The sequence below is a fragment of the Ascaphus truei genome, chromosome 3 (assembly GCF_040206685.1).
Source record: "Ascaphus truei isolate aAscTru1 chromosome 3, aAscTru1.hap1, whole genome shotgun sequence".
NCBI classification, from domain to species: domain Eukaryota; kingdom Metazoa; phylum Chordata; class Amphibia; order Anura; family Ascaphidae; genus Ascaphus; species Ascaphus truei.
Window position 1 is genome coordinate 86,144,246 of NC_134485.1, and position 14,383 is coordinate 86,158,628.

A 14,383-nucleotide genomic window follows, 5' to 3' on the forward strand; every position below is an offset into this window, starting at 1 on the left:
CCCCGCTGGCAAGGTTACCGAACACCTACCCCCCCAACAGCCGCCGTGACGTAGGCAACACATGCCATGCAGTGCCCACCTCAAACATGGCAGACATAGTTACATCGTAGATGAGGTTGGAAAGACATACGTCCATCAAGTCCAACCCACGCCAAATCCAGACAGATACTCCATCCTGTATCCTCACCTACAGTATTTTGATCCAGAGGAAGGCAAACAAAAAACCCCAGTGAGATAACACAAGGGGAAAAATAAATTCCTTCCTGACTCCAAGAATTGGCAATCAGATTACTCCCTGGATCAACATCCTTCCCATGTATACTTATTTCTGAAAAGAAGAAAATACAACATAATGTACAATATATTATACGATTGTCATGGTATTACCCAAACAAAGGGACGGGTGAGCGGGAACTTCTTTCCAGGGAGCAGCCTGCCCTCCCTCCCCTGCGCTCCTTTGAATCCCCTTAGCTCCGCCCCCCGTGACACTGGGGAAGGGGAGGGGAAACAGCATGCAATCCAGCCAAGCTGGAGGGGAGAGGGGAAGCAGCATGTGAACCAGCACCAAAGGTGTGGGGGAGGGTGAGGGAAGAGAGGGGAGCCTAGTCCCTGTGGTCATGTGCCCCGTCGCTGAGGGGCTCCAGGCTGCTTTCTTGCTTTATCCATTGTAACACCACCGGAAGAAGAGATCCGTTTATCTCAAAAGCTCGCACAATTAAAAGCATTTAGTTAGCAACAGAACGGTATTGTCTATTCTTTTTCATATATATATATATATATATATATATAGTGGTCGCCCGCACGACCCGGGCGACTGGATTTGACCTCGTGGCGACCTCCTCGTGGCCGCCCAAGCAGCGCACACGGTTCTTTGAAATTTTCCCTGCTTGCGCTGGAAAAAAAACAAAACAAAAAACACAGTCCCCCTACCTGATTGGTGAGTTGACTTGGCGTGCTCCCAGGATTTTATGTGAGCACGCGGCCAGTCTCTATATGAGCCCACGCATCACGAGCGGCCATTCTTTTTCCATGGAGATCTGTTTGAAGAAGTAAGTACTCCCTCTGCCTCCCCATGTCGCTGACCCCCCCCCTGCATTTCCGCAGTCCCTCTGTCTCCCCATGCCTCCTGCACTCCCGCAGTCCCTCTGCCTCCCCATGTTGCTGACTCCCCCCCACAGTCCCTCTGCCTCCCCATGTTGCTGACTCCCCCCCGCAGTCCCTCTGTCTCCCCATGCCTCCTGCACTCTCTCCTGCGGTCCCACAGTCCCTCTGCCTCCCCCATGTTGCTGACTCCCCCCCCCCCGCAGTCCCTCTGTCTCCCCATGCCTCCTGCACTCCCTCCCGCTGTCCCTCTGTCTCCCCATGCCTCCTGCACTCCCTCCCGCTGTCCCTCTGTCTCACCCTGCCTCCTGCACTCCCCCCCGGTCCCTATGTCTCCCCATGTATCCCGCACTCCCTCCCATGGTCCCTCTGTCTCCCCATGCCTCCTGCACTCCCTCCTGCGGTCCCTCTGTCTCCCCATGCCTCCCGCACTCCCTTCCACAGTCCAGCAGTCCCTCTGTCTCCCCATGCCTCCCGCACTCCCTCCCATGGTCCTGCAGTCTCTCTGTCTCCTCCTGCACTCCCTCCCGCAATCTCTCTGTCTCCCCATGCCTCCTGCACTCCCTCCCGCAATCTCTCGGTCTCCCCATTTCTCCCGCACTCCCTCTCGCGGTCCCTCTGTCTCCCCGTGCCTCCCGCACTCCCTCTGCCTCCCGTGGCCCATGCAAGCCATTAAGCACCTTATGACCCGTTCAATAAAATGTAGCCCATAATCGCAAAACATGTCTCTGCCAAGAGTTCACTTTAGTGCTAGGAGGAACTGTACATTTAACATATAATAATATATTAGGTAGAGAAAACCTTGCCCACCGAACGTACAATTTAAAAAGAAGGTGAGACAGTAAAGACAAGGGTTAGAGTTGGCGGCTGGTTTACGTTCAATTTACCAACATAGTAAATAATCCTAAAGATATAACTCATAACTCAAAAGCCAAGTTCAGATAAATATACTTGCGGGCAATTTACAGAAATCCACCTGCTGTATAAAGCAGTACTTAGAAAAAATCCTAATGATTTCAATACGATTTGTATCTTTTGGTGGGCTTTGCTTCCACCACTGATAGCCTGGTTTTGAAGGCGATATTCACCTGTGTTTCTGGGCTTACAGTTCACGGAAAAATATTTGGTGACTCTTGCGTAAGATGTTTTGGGATAACAGATGAATTCTTCAGAAGTTGCTCTCACAATTAAATTGTATTCACAAAGACATTGTAATCTTTTCAGATAAAAAAAACAAAAAAAACTTCGGACCAAAGGAAAGCCAACAAGGAAGTGTTATGCCCCACTTGTTGATATGATAGAATAGTATTTGATTAACCAATGTATGTTGATAAGTTTGAGTATTAACGAACTCTCAAGAGGACCGGCAGGATTCAGGTAATATGTGCTTGGGAACAAAAAACAAGCAAAGATGCCCAAAGCTACTTCCAATGTGACAAAAATACACCGTGCAATACCTATATATTCTCTTGGAAAAGGGTCATTTAGTTTAACCACTTTGGCCAAAGCGTTTCAAGCCTGCTGCTACTTCAAGGCATGACCGTCAGCAGGTCCTACATGTGCTAGGGGCAGTGTGAAAGAGGCAGACGAGAAAGGACAATAGAGGACAAATTATTAGATTGTCGAAAAGACGATATTGCATATATTTGGTGTTACAGTACTAAGAATTTGGATTAAGCAGTCATCTCTTAGCATTAACGTTGGGTCCACTTAAAATTATTTATTCATAAATGAGTAGCAGCATCCATCTTATTTACATACAAGAAATATGCGTTTAATCAGTAATAAACTGTTTCGATACACATACAGTATGTGATGATCTCAGCACGGTACAGTTCTCGGATCTCATAAAAATCAGCGCTATTCAGTGCTTGCACTATACATTGGCCATAGCTCAAACATGTCGGTGTTGATTCAGCAATAGCAAGAGATAGCAATAGCAAGAACACTCTGCCATGGGATTACTGGTCATCAAGATCGTGAGATTTTTTTTTATCAATGTGTATGATAAAATGATGGGAAAGTTGTCCATTAAAAACCCTACAAGAGAGAATACCCGACAATGGAAGAAAATGTCAGCAGTGCTTCCATGGACTGAGCAGCATTGTAAAAAGTTCCCCAGAGCACGGACTTGTTTATTAATGCTACAAAACTCGTACAAACACATACATTGAAACTATTATAGTAATAATCCACAGAGGAGAAAGCGCACTGCAGGTCAATGACATAATCAATGTACATGATAAAATGATAGGAAAGTTGGTTATTTAAAAAGCCTCAGTGGAGAGAAAACCCAACTATGGAAATGATGTCATGCAGATGATGTCAACAGCGCAGCCGTGTTGCCATGGACTGGGCAGCGCCGTTAAAATAACGTTATGCTGACAGCAAGCGAAAAATCCGATTGAAAATGGCAAAGGAGCTCAAGAAGAAGAAGAGCTGCTGCTGCTGGTGCTTAAGGAAAAATGACTGTCACCACCTATGGAGAGAATGTGCAGATGCTGTGACCCGGAGAGAAAGTCAATGGCATCCATTATTAGAGTTTATTTTAAAAGTGCCAACATACTCCTCAGCATGGTACAGTGGAGGATTGGGGGGGGGGGGGGAGGGGAGGGGGGGCAGTAGTTATATGACCAGAATGGCATACAAAATAAGAAAGAACGAACACAAACTAATACACAAGGTAACGAGGGCCCAGCTTGTGAGAGTTTATTATCTAGTGTCGTCCATTCTGGGAGAGACTGGCGAGCCTCAGAAACATTTTATACACTGAGACTTAACTCGGACTCGCAGTACATGCAAGCTGAAGTAAAACTGTCGCACACACATATTATCACTAATATATACTCAATATTAAATAATAATAATAATAATAACAGACATAAGTTGTTGTTCTCTGTGGTGTGATTTGGAGGAGCTGAAGTCACACACTGCAAGATACTTTTCCCGCCTTGACAGCGCTAGGCACCGTTGCCAAGTAAAACACATCAAAATATGCTATTCAATGCTACATTTCATGGTTACCCAATTATAGTAACGACCTATAAACATTTTCGCATGCAGTCGCTTTATCTTTTTGAAATAATTGCCTGACATAAGGGGGCGATGTGAAACGTTCTACAAACTGCTGCATGCTCCTCTGTCAATTAAAGCGACTCCACTATTTACCTTACATAAAACGCAGCCCTGCGATAAACTGCTGTATTGTTACATTATCGAAGTGCTAACGCTTTAGTGAATACGGTGATACATTTAATGCAGATTTTTGAGCAAATACATTGTTATCAATATCAACGTTTATTCAATCTAGCCCAAAGTGTAGAGGCAGATAATGGGGCAGGGTAATGGGGGGAAAAGGGGATATGTAATAATCTTCGGTCTACAGGCAATGCAATGGTTTGTAAAGGGGGGGGGGGGGGGTGTTCTTGCTTGTTAACGTACTAATGTTAAGAACGGCCTTGTATAATTGTTTAGTGAATAAAGGGAGTTGTCACTAATGGCAAGATGGTTCTGAGCCAGTGCGTTTTGAAAGCACCTACATCATCTTCCGGTGTTCAGAATAGTTGCGTAAGAGACGCTCTGCGCTTAGCGCTACATACGACATATCTATCGTATATCTATGTGTATATACAATTGAAGAGTAGGGCAAAGGAGCACTGCTGCCAGAAGTTGACACCTTGATAAAGTCCCACGGGATGAAACGCGTTGGTGCGTTGGCTGTGTTCATCTCTCTGTGAGCTCATGCAATAAACACCCTCAGGTTTATGTTTGGAGTTTGCCGTGAATTCTTTCCTTCAGGATTACTTCTGGCAGCAGTGCTCCTTTGCTCTACTCTTCAATTGTTGCTTCTACACTTCAGGACTGCACGCAGTGGAACCACTATCCATTATTGGCTTTCTGGACTTCAAGATACCCCCAGGGCAGGTAATGGGCAATAGCCCTTATATTATTACCTTGACCCCTTCTTTGGGGAAGTTTATATTTTAAGAGGGGTGTGCATTTCTGACCACGTCTGCGGTAGTCTTTATTTTGCCCCCCCTTAAATGCATATTACCTATATTACCTCATGGATATATTATAGTGTTCCTATTTCCTATTATTTCTTCAACTCTACGATGATTTTGTGTACACATTGATATTGAGCGTCATTCTCCACACCATTCTATATGTGTATATACAGTATGTGGTTACTGTTCCTGGAGATACTTGGCTGGGGTCTCACCACCTCTTACGTGATGGTAAGAAAAAAAAGCTTTGCAAATTTTTTTTTACTGTTGTACCCACAAGTCTTCATTCTTTATTTCATTTAAATACCTGGACACACCTCCAGCGCTATTTATCGCGGACTTAGAAATGAAGAAATGCAGCAGGTGTAGGCAGGCTACGTTGGTTTATCGCATCAGCACAGTGCAGCATGAAAAGGAAGCAATCAGCATCTGTTTGGGGAAGGTCACATCTTTCTGAACGTTAGCAAATAACCCCTCAAACTGTATACATAATGGGAAGCGAGAGAGGATAATCTGAAGGTCAGTGGATGTATAGAGGGGAGGGATAATGAGGGCCAATTTATATAGAAAGTGGAAGAGGAGATGGATATGGGAGGAAGTTTATATAGATGGGGAGCGGCTATAGAATAATGGGTAGTCAGGAGAGTAAGGAACCAGGACAATGGGGGTGAAATGTGTGGGGAGGGGGCAGAGTAGACAGGATGATAGAAGCAGTGTATATACAGATGGTCAAAGGAGACTGGGGGGTGGTTAAGAAGAGTGCAACAGACATCTTGAAAACATATCTAGACTTTGTACTTGTTTGTATTACCAATAGCAATAGAATGATTTTACACACAGTGATAAGGGATTTGGAGGGACTCTGGAACGCTATTAAAAGGTGACACTCTCACCTCAGAGACAGCCAGAGGCACCGAGACGGAGCAACATGGGTAAGTGCAATAGCTGCAGGTCAGTCGTATTAGGCCAATTACTGTCTCTTTGTGCAAGTTCAGAGGGGTACAGGACCATGGGCCCATTCTATTAGGTTGCCTCAATTCACATGATCCCCTTTTGTGGTGCAATGTGCTGGTGGCTCCTCCAGTCAAACAGGTTATACAGTAAATGTTCTACTTTCTCTTATGCATATATTTGGAACTGTGGAAAGAGGATTCAACTCAATCAGCATTACATATTCATTATGCATGTTAAATCCTTTTACTTTTCAATAGCTTTTTATGTACAGTAGCTCTTTTTAAGAACTGGTTATTAACTCAGCCCTGACCATTGCAACTTTGTAAATGCAGAATGAAGTAATTTTTGTTCATTTAGGCAAGAGCCCTAACCTAATTAAATACATGCTTAATGCATTGATGCTATTACCAATTGTTATACTTCTCAGTAAGACTTTTTGGACCTGAAACATTATTAAAGTTGTGAAGCAACTCGCTTTGACTACTTTAGGGAGTTACCAGATTTTACAAAAAAGATTTATAATTTTAATCCATTGTGTTTGCAGGAAAAAATACAATGATCCATTTTCGTTTTTGCTCCAGTTTTGCAGTTGAGAGACTTTAATAAATGGACCCGATAATATTATATTTTTATTTTGCATGTATACAAGCATATGTCCATTTTCTATCAATACCTGTATTTTTTAAATCTTCTTATCAGGGTATTTTCATCTTCTTCTGTGGATATTTGCTGTTTTATGTGTGGTTTCAACACGTCGTCATGCACACAGGAAAGCAAGAGATGATGACCCTGAAGAACAGGAAAGTAAGTCTTGTGTAAGTGGGAGGGAACCCTGTTGGAAGTACTATCATTCACCGAGTAGCCAAGCACGCTGCCTCTCACATTCTCTTCCCACATTGAAAAGCTAGCTTAAACCTGTCATTTTTTCCTCCACAATATTACAAAGATACACCCTTTCCTCTGTTGCTTCTAACTGCTAAAACTCTGACACAGGCCCTCATTCTCTCCCGTCTTGACTACTGTAACCTCCTGCTGTCCGGCCTTCCTGCCTCTCACCTGTCTCCCCTACAATCTATCCAAAACGCTGCTGCCAGAATCAATCAACTATTTCTGAAATTTGTCTCGGCATCTCCCCTGCTGAAATCTCACACTCAATTCTCCTCCTCACTTTTAAAGCTTTACACTTTTCTCCTCCTCCTTATATCTCATCTCAGCCCTAATTTCTCTCTATACACCATCCCGACTCTTGCGTTCTGCTCAAGGATGTCTTCTCTCTACTCCTTTTGTCCTCTCCCGCCTTAAACCTTTCTCACTGACTGCCCCACACCCCTGGAATGCCCTTCCCCTCAATATCTGACTAGCACCATCTCTATCCACATTTAAGACCCACTGCAAAACACACCTGCTTAAGGAAGCATATGAGTAGCTCCATGGCTGATAATTAACACCTCGTACATAAACCTTGGCCTCTTGCTGACGCACTTACCAGTACACCCTCCTACTGTCTCTGTACGTTCTTCCAACTTAACAATTAGATTGTAAGCTCTTCAGAGCAGGGACTCCTTTTCCTAAATATTACATTTATGTCTGAACCACTTTTCCCCTTTATGTGTTATTTATATTATTGTCACATGTATAACCGCAGTGAAGTGCTGTGTACCTTAATGGTGCTATATAAATAAATACATATATACATACATTTCTGTGCTCTTGCAGCTGCAAGTGTGTGTGTGTTATTTATTAAAGTCTCCCGACTGCAGAAGTGCAGCAAAAGAGTTACACCAGAATGTCCAACTAGAAAAAATACTATTGCTTTCACTTGGGTTCATTTCTTTGATAAAGCGGTTGCAGTTGGTTGTGCTGCTTTTGCCCTAGTTTTGCAGCTGGGAGTGAATAACCACTAAGTTACAGTAATGTACAGAGCTGTCCAAGGTACTGAAATATCCAGAGCTAGAAGTGGAAACCCACAATGGTGCACTACATACAGTACTGTATAAGAATAAAGAAAACCCATCAATGCCTCAGGTAAGAACACTCTGCACCAGGTGAACAGCCAGGACATGGAAATTACATTGTAAGGTGTTGCAATGCTGACTCAATGTAAAGAGTATTTTCATCCAGTATTATGCTTGCTATGTTTTAATACACACTGTTAAATGTTAAACATGTGGTCTCTCCATTTAGCAACATTTTTACCCTTTTAAGCATGCCCCAAAATGAAATCTTATACTTACGGTATATAATGTATGCAGAACATTTCCTCTACAAAGTGTAATACAACAAATATTGCCAATCTCAGAGCATACAAAGTACAATGATAAGTGCTGCAGAGATACTGTCAAATAATGCAAGAAGGGAACCCCTACAATGTAAGCAGTGTAGGGGAATAGAAAGGGAAGGGAATAAAGTTAGGTGAGGGGAGATGGCAAGATTTTCTGGAAGCTCATGACTTTTGTGCTGAGGCATGTGCGGTCCCCTCTGTAGCAGGGTTATCCCTGGTAAGAAGAGCGTAGGCCTCTTTGGGCAGTGAATGGTTAACTCCTGCCTAGAGGAGGCAGGAGCAAAAACGAGCCACCTGGGCTGATCCCTATATAAAGCAAAAAATGGTGGAGTGCTCAGAATGGTAGACAGATATATGATTTGATATATTTGGAGTTCCAATAGTGGTTACCCTTAAGGTATCAATGAGCATATTGGTGTAAACAGATGGGTGCAGAGAATGCTTGTCTGGAAAACCTCACATATCACAGTAGTTAAAGGTTTATCACATCCAGTGTCCAGAGATAACAGCGTAAATGATCTGACCATACCTCAACCATCGGGAAATAGGAGGGGTACTGTGTAGTCATAAAGGTCTCACTTTAACAGTGCAGCATCCTGATGTATTCTCCTGCATCCTCAAGTCCAAGTTTTTTGAAGAAGACAAAAAAAATCAAAGGTGTCACATAACCTATATGTTACGCTCCGTGGCGCTTTATCAAGGTATTTGATAAAGCGCCAGGGCACGAAATGCGTAGGTAGGGTGATACCTTTGTTTTTTTTTGTCTTCATGACTAATAAATAATTATATAATTTTTATGGAAAACGCACCCTGAATAATTTCTTTAATGGATCTATTTGTTAGTGCTCCTTTTTTCTCCTCCATTTCTTGTGATCCCTATATAAACAGACTGTCTGTACTCAAGTTCGTTGTTTCTGGTCTGCCGTTGTTTCTGGTCTGCAGACAGACAATACGACTAAGGTTTATACTATGATTTGCTTGCTCTGAGCTACTTGCTGTGATAGACGTTGATCTGATACACTGTGTTCTGTTGGACTCTCTTCTGCTACACCTTGGCTGAGAAAAAGCCTATTGTTGTTGTTGTTGTTGAACTTTGGTGAAAGAAAAGCCTGCATTTACTTTCTCAACGCAACTCTCCTGTCATAAACCTGTGGCAATCCCTTTACAACCCTCTCATACTAGAAGGGAGTTCCAAAGACACACAGGGAGACAACTTTGAACCACAAGAGGTGTGATAGATACCAATAGATCATAGGATGTGCATAGATGTAGTGAGGGGGTCACAGGAAAAAGCTCTATTTTGAACCTAATGTATGCTTTTCCTTTCACAGAATTACCAAAAGACTGTAGTGAGATCTCCCTTTACAAGGCAAGTGGGTCTACGTGATCCGTCCCAAGGATTTGCATCCACTGGTTGTGTATTGCGATATGACTACACATAGTGGAGGCTGGATAGTCATCCAGCGCAACAGCTTCAATTCAGAGATCAGCTGGGATGAGTCCTGGAGCACTTACAAGTACGGCTTTGGGAATGTGGAAAAGGACTTCTGGTTGGGGGCAGAATACATTCACCAAATCTCCAAGCAAAAGGTCTACCAGGTACGTTTTGTCATCCTCGACAACAACAGTGAGGAGAAGTATGCTGACTACAACCTCTTCAGTGTGGAGGACGAGGAGCACGGGTACACGCTGAGGTTGGGCAGCTACACGGGCACAGCAGGGATGCCATGTCTTCTATGCAGGCAGGCACCACACATGACAACATGAAGTTCACAGCCAAGGACAAAGACCAGGACATTTATAGTGCCAACTGCGCTACCCAGCTATGGGGGTGCATGGTGGTATGCTGCCTGCTTCGCCTCCAAGCTCAACAACAAGAACGCCATCCATTGGCATGGGCTGTGCCTTGGGAACTGCAAGGGGTCTGCCATATTAATCCGGCCCGCAGATTACTGCATCTATTAATAACACTATGAACAACTTTACATTAAACCCCTTCCCAAAAGGAAGATCCAAGAGCATTTGCCTTCACTTGGAAGTATCACTCCTTTGGCTTCTTGTAGACAACACTTAATCTGATCCTTTTTATGCTAAATCCTGCCGTGCTTTAATCCATTCTCTGCCAGAGAAGTAGTCCTTCTGGCAGTGAAGAGGTTTTCATCCTTTCACTAGGGAACACAAGACAGCATCTTTAGATCAACCTCTCTACTCTTATACTGACATGTAGACTCACTGCTAGAAAGACCAACATTAACATTTCAGCTTCTATTGGGCTGAATTCAGTAGAAGGGTCCTAGGTAATGAAGACGCAAAGCTTCACCTTTCGACTCGTGTCCACAGACACAGCTTAGCTGCATAAGTCTACAATTGTATCATCAGTGTCACCCTTCAGAGTTATAGTAGGTACATTACTTTAGTAATTAATACCCCCGGTGCATTTTGCAAATAATGTGATGTACATTTTATGAGTTTATAGCCTGGATGGCAAGAAATGGGTGAGGTGCTGACCAAGACAACTGCACTTCTAGGGAATATAAACTTTCCAAATACAATTTTTTTTAAATCAAGATGGGGACCAAAATGCTTCTACAAAACCAAGTACAATGGTTCGCAACCTTTTGAGCAGGGTCACCCCTGAAGGATTTTTAAAATATCAGGGCACTATTGCTCTTCAGACCTCACTCATCCCCTCCTAACTTACAGGCATACGCACTCGTCCTCATTTTCACAAGCACACACCCAACACACTCGCCCACCCTCTTTTTACACATTCACACATCATACTCACATTTATTCGACACACACTCCCCATCCCTATCTCACACAGCACACTCGCTCTATCTTAATCATAAACACCACATTCTCCCCCGTCTCTTACTTATACTACACACCTTCCCTCACCCCCCAAAAAAGCCTCCCTCATCCTCTACACACAATCCCACAATCTCTCTCTCGCCCCCTCCCCACACACAAAATTCTCACTCCTTTCCTCTTTTCTCCCACCGTCCCAACACCTCAAACATGTCAACTGCTCAACGGGTGCGTCTTGCACTCTTTGGAGATGGAGTGGCTTCTCCCCCTCCTCTCTCCCTGTCTGGAGGATTGGCAGATCCCAGTCTCTATGCCTCCAGGCAATGTGGGAGGTGTCCATTGAACAGCCAGTTGAGTTTTCCCCTTGGGCATCCTTGACAGAAGATCGTGGCACACCAGGTTTCCCCGGCACCCTGGTTGAGAAACACTGCCCAAGTATACCGTATGTATAATCTGTTGTTGAGTAACCATTTGGTAACTTGGGTTTTGTTTCTTTATATGGCTATGTTTGTGACAGGAAAAATGTCCAAGATATTTGTGCCTCTGAATAAAGAGTGACCCTGGTTAGCTTTGTCGAGGTATTATTTAAAAGGCTGTGTTCTCATTTCTTCTTGTGCACAAAGTGGTGTCTCTGCATACCCTTGTCCTTCTTGTGTTTCCGTCATCCCTCTGGATGCTGGAGAGAGGTAAGTACTATTTACTTTCTTTGCTTGAGTCGAGGTCTTGTGCTCATAATTTTTCCCAAACACTTGACTTGCTAAGCATTACAGATCAATCTATAATAATACAGAACAATAGAGATACACACGAGAACCACATTACCCTATTTATAGTCTAGCTATAGCAAGATAACAGGACATGTCCGTAGCCAGACATAGCTGTCATTGGTCCCAAACCAGGATGAGCATCATAAGACTTTGGCCAACTTTCTTTGAATTGCCAGCTCTATAGGCAAGATCTTAACTGTGCATCATTTCTTGGAAACAGAAGACCCTAGTTAATCTCCAACTGTATCCCTAATCTCTATCCCAATCAATTTCACACTGTCTTTATTTAATTGTTCATCTCTTATTCTGGGAGGCTCTTCAACACATCCACTACCCCTTCTGACATTTATTTACTTACTGTATGCAGCAAAAACCTCTTGGTCAAACGCATTTTACGCAACAAACTGTTTACCTCCCAGTATTTCTCTCCATTTTCTATCGTGCTTGAATTCTTCCAATCCTTCAGGTTCCTATTTTGCTAAAATAATGCTTAGACATTTTGCCGAAAAGTGGTTTACAACTTAGGCCTCATCACTGCAAATATGCACGATACAGCGTTCTTTCCTCAGCTTTTTACAGACAAAGCACTATGGGCCATATTTACTAAGAAGCGCTACCCCATAAAATACCCTCTTCCCATAGTGGAAGACACCTTACAGCTCTATTCAAGTGAATGGGCCAAATGTACTACTAATTAATGCTGGAATTTGTCTTATGGTGTAGCACTGTTGAGTAAATGTGAGCCTATACCTATATATTAGCACAATATGTTGTGGAGATTGTTGTGTGCAAAATTTGTGCAGCTAGGATTTCAGTACCAATCGTCCAAAGTTCATTAGCAGATCCTTAATGGTATACAAGAAATGCAGTTGGTGTTTGATTTTCTTGGACCAACCTAAACTAAGATAGTATATTACAGTTTGCTGGGTAATGTATCTATACAGACTTCTAGCTTCAAACAGCTTCTTCTAAAGCAGCGTTTTTCAACCTGTGTTCTATGGAAATCTGGGGCGCCACACGGGTTTACCAGGGGTTCGCGTAAGACAATTTTGGTAATACCGAACATTTTACTCTTTGAGACCCAATCATTTTTGTTGCCCTATTTTTAATTATGTAATTGAAAACATATGTTAATAAATATAGTACTACAATATTATAAATGATATCTATACTATAATTCTAAGTTGGATTCTGTTTGTATGTCAGAAGCATCGAAATCTCACAAACAGCACCACGTAGCACAACCAAAACTTTCACTGCACATTCTGCGGCAGATTTGTAGGTCAACGCAACTATTTTGAGCTTCCGATGTCACTCACCCCCCAAGTTATGGACATTCTAAAGCCTCGTTCAGGGTGCTGGCTTCGGAGGGAGGGCGTGCTGCCGTGAGAAACAAAGTATTCAATTTGAATACTGGTTTTCAGGGTAGCAACTGCCCTGTCTCCGAAGCCAGGAGTTGAAGCTGACTACAGTTTCAAGAAACGAAAATTTCGTTTTTTGGAGCTGCAGCAGCGTCACAGGGACCAAGGCAGCCAATGAAATCATTCTTCAGAATGATTTCATGACTGCAACTTGGATACTTACCCTTCCGTGTGTAACCCCGCCCCCTCCCCAACGCTGAAAAGTCTGCTGGGGGATAAACACAGATCGCCCAGCAAACTGCAGCACTGCCTCCCTCACGCTCTCCCTCCGAGTCCTGAAGCTGACACCCTGAACGAAGCCCTAGTTTCACTCGCTGGACAGCAGTAAAAGCAAGGGGCGTGGGGCGTGGCTACCAAGGGAGGGGGCGTGGTCTCTACCCGAACAGACCTCTGTGTTTCATGTGCAGTGATTCTCAAACGAGGCTCCGCAGTCCCATGGCCGCCCGCACTCACTTCTCTCCCCTCCTCTCCCCCTCCGCTCTCCTCCTCGAAGCTGCTATAGCAGCCCTGCACTTCGGGGGAGGAGAAGGGGGGCTGCTGCTTCTGCTTACATGTGAGCTGAGGGAGGGACAGAGTACTTTTGCTGAAAACGTTAGTGTGTGACAGTGTGTCACTGTGTGTATGTGACACTGTGTGTGTGTGTGTGTCTGTCTGTCTGTGTATGCCACTGTGTGACTGTGTGTGTCACTGTGTGTATGTGTGACACTGTATGACACTGACACTGTGGGTGTGTGACACTGTGTGTGTGTTACACTGTGTGTGTGGGTGTGTGTGACACTGTGTGTGTGTTACATTGTGTGTGTGTGTGTGTGTGTGACACTTGGTGTGTGTGTGTGTGGGGGGGGGGGAGAGGAGAGAAAGAGGCAGAGAGGAGAGAACGGAGAGGAGAGAAGGAGGGAGAGGGAGAGGTTAGAGGAGAGAGAGGAGGGAGGGGAGAGGACAGGGAGAGATGAGAGGGGGAGAGAGATCGATCCGTGGGGGGGTGATGTGAGATGCAGGTGGGGGGGGGGGGGGGTGATGTGAGATGCAGGGGGGAGGTGA

The 14,383-nt window shown here is 44.1% G+C and overlaps 1 pseudogene; it reads left to right on the plus strand.

Annotated features, from left to right (window-relative positions):
• Positions 1-5,410: 5,410 nt before the first annotated feature.
• On the plus strand, positions 5,411-11,721 carry LOC142491646 (fibrinogen-like protein 1-like protein; annotated as a pseudogene).
• Positions 11,722-14,383: the final 2,662 nt, after the last annotated feature.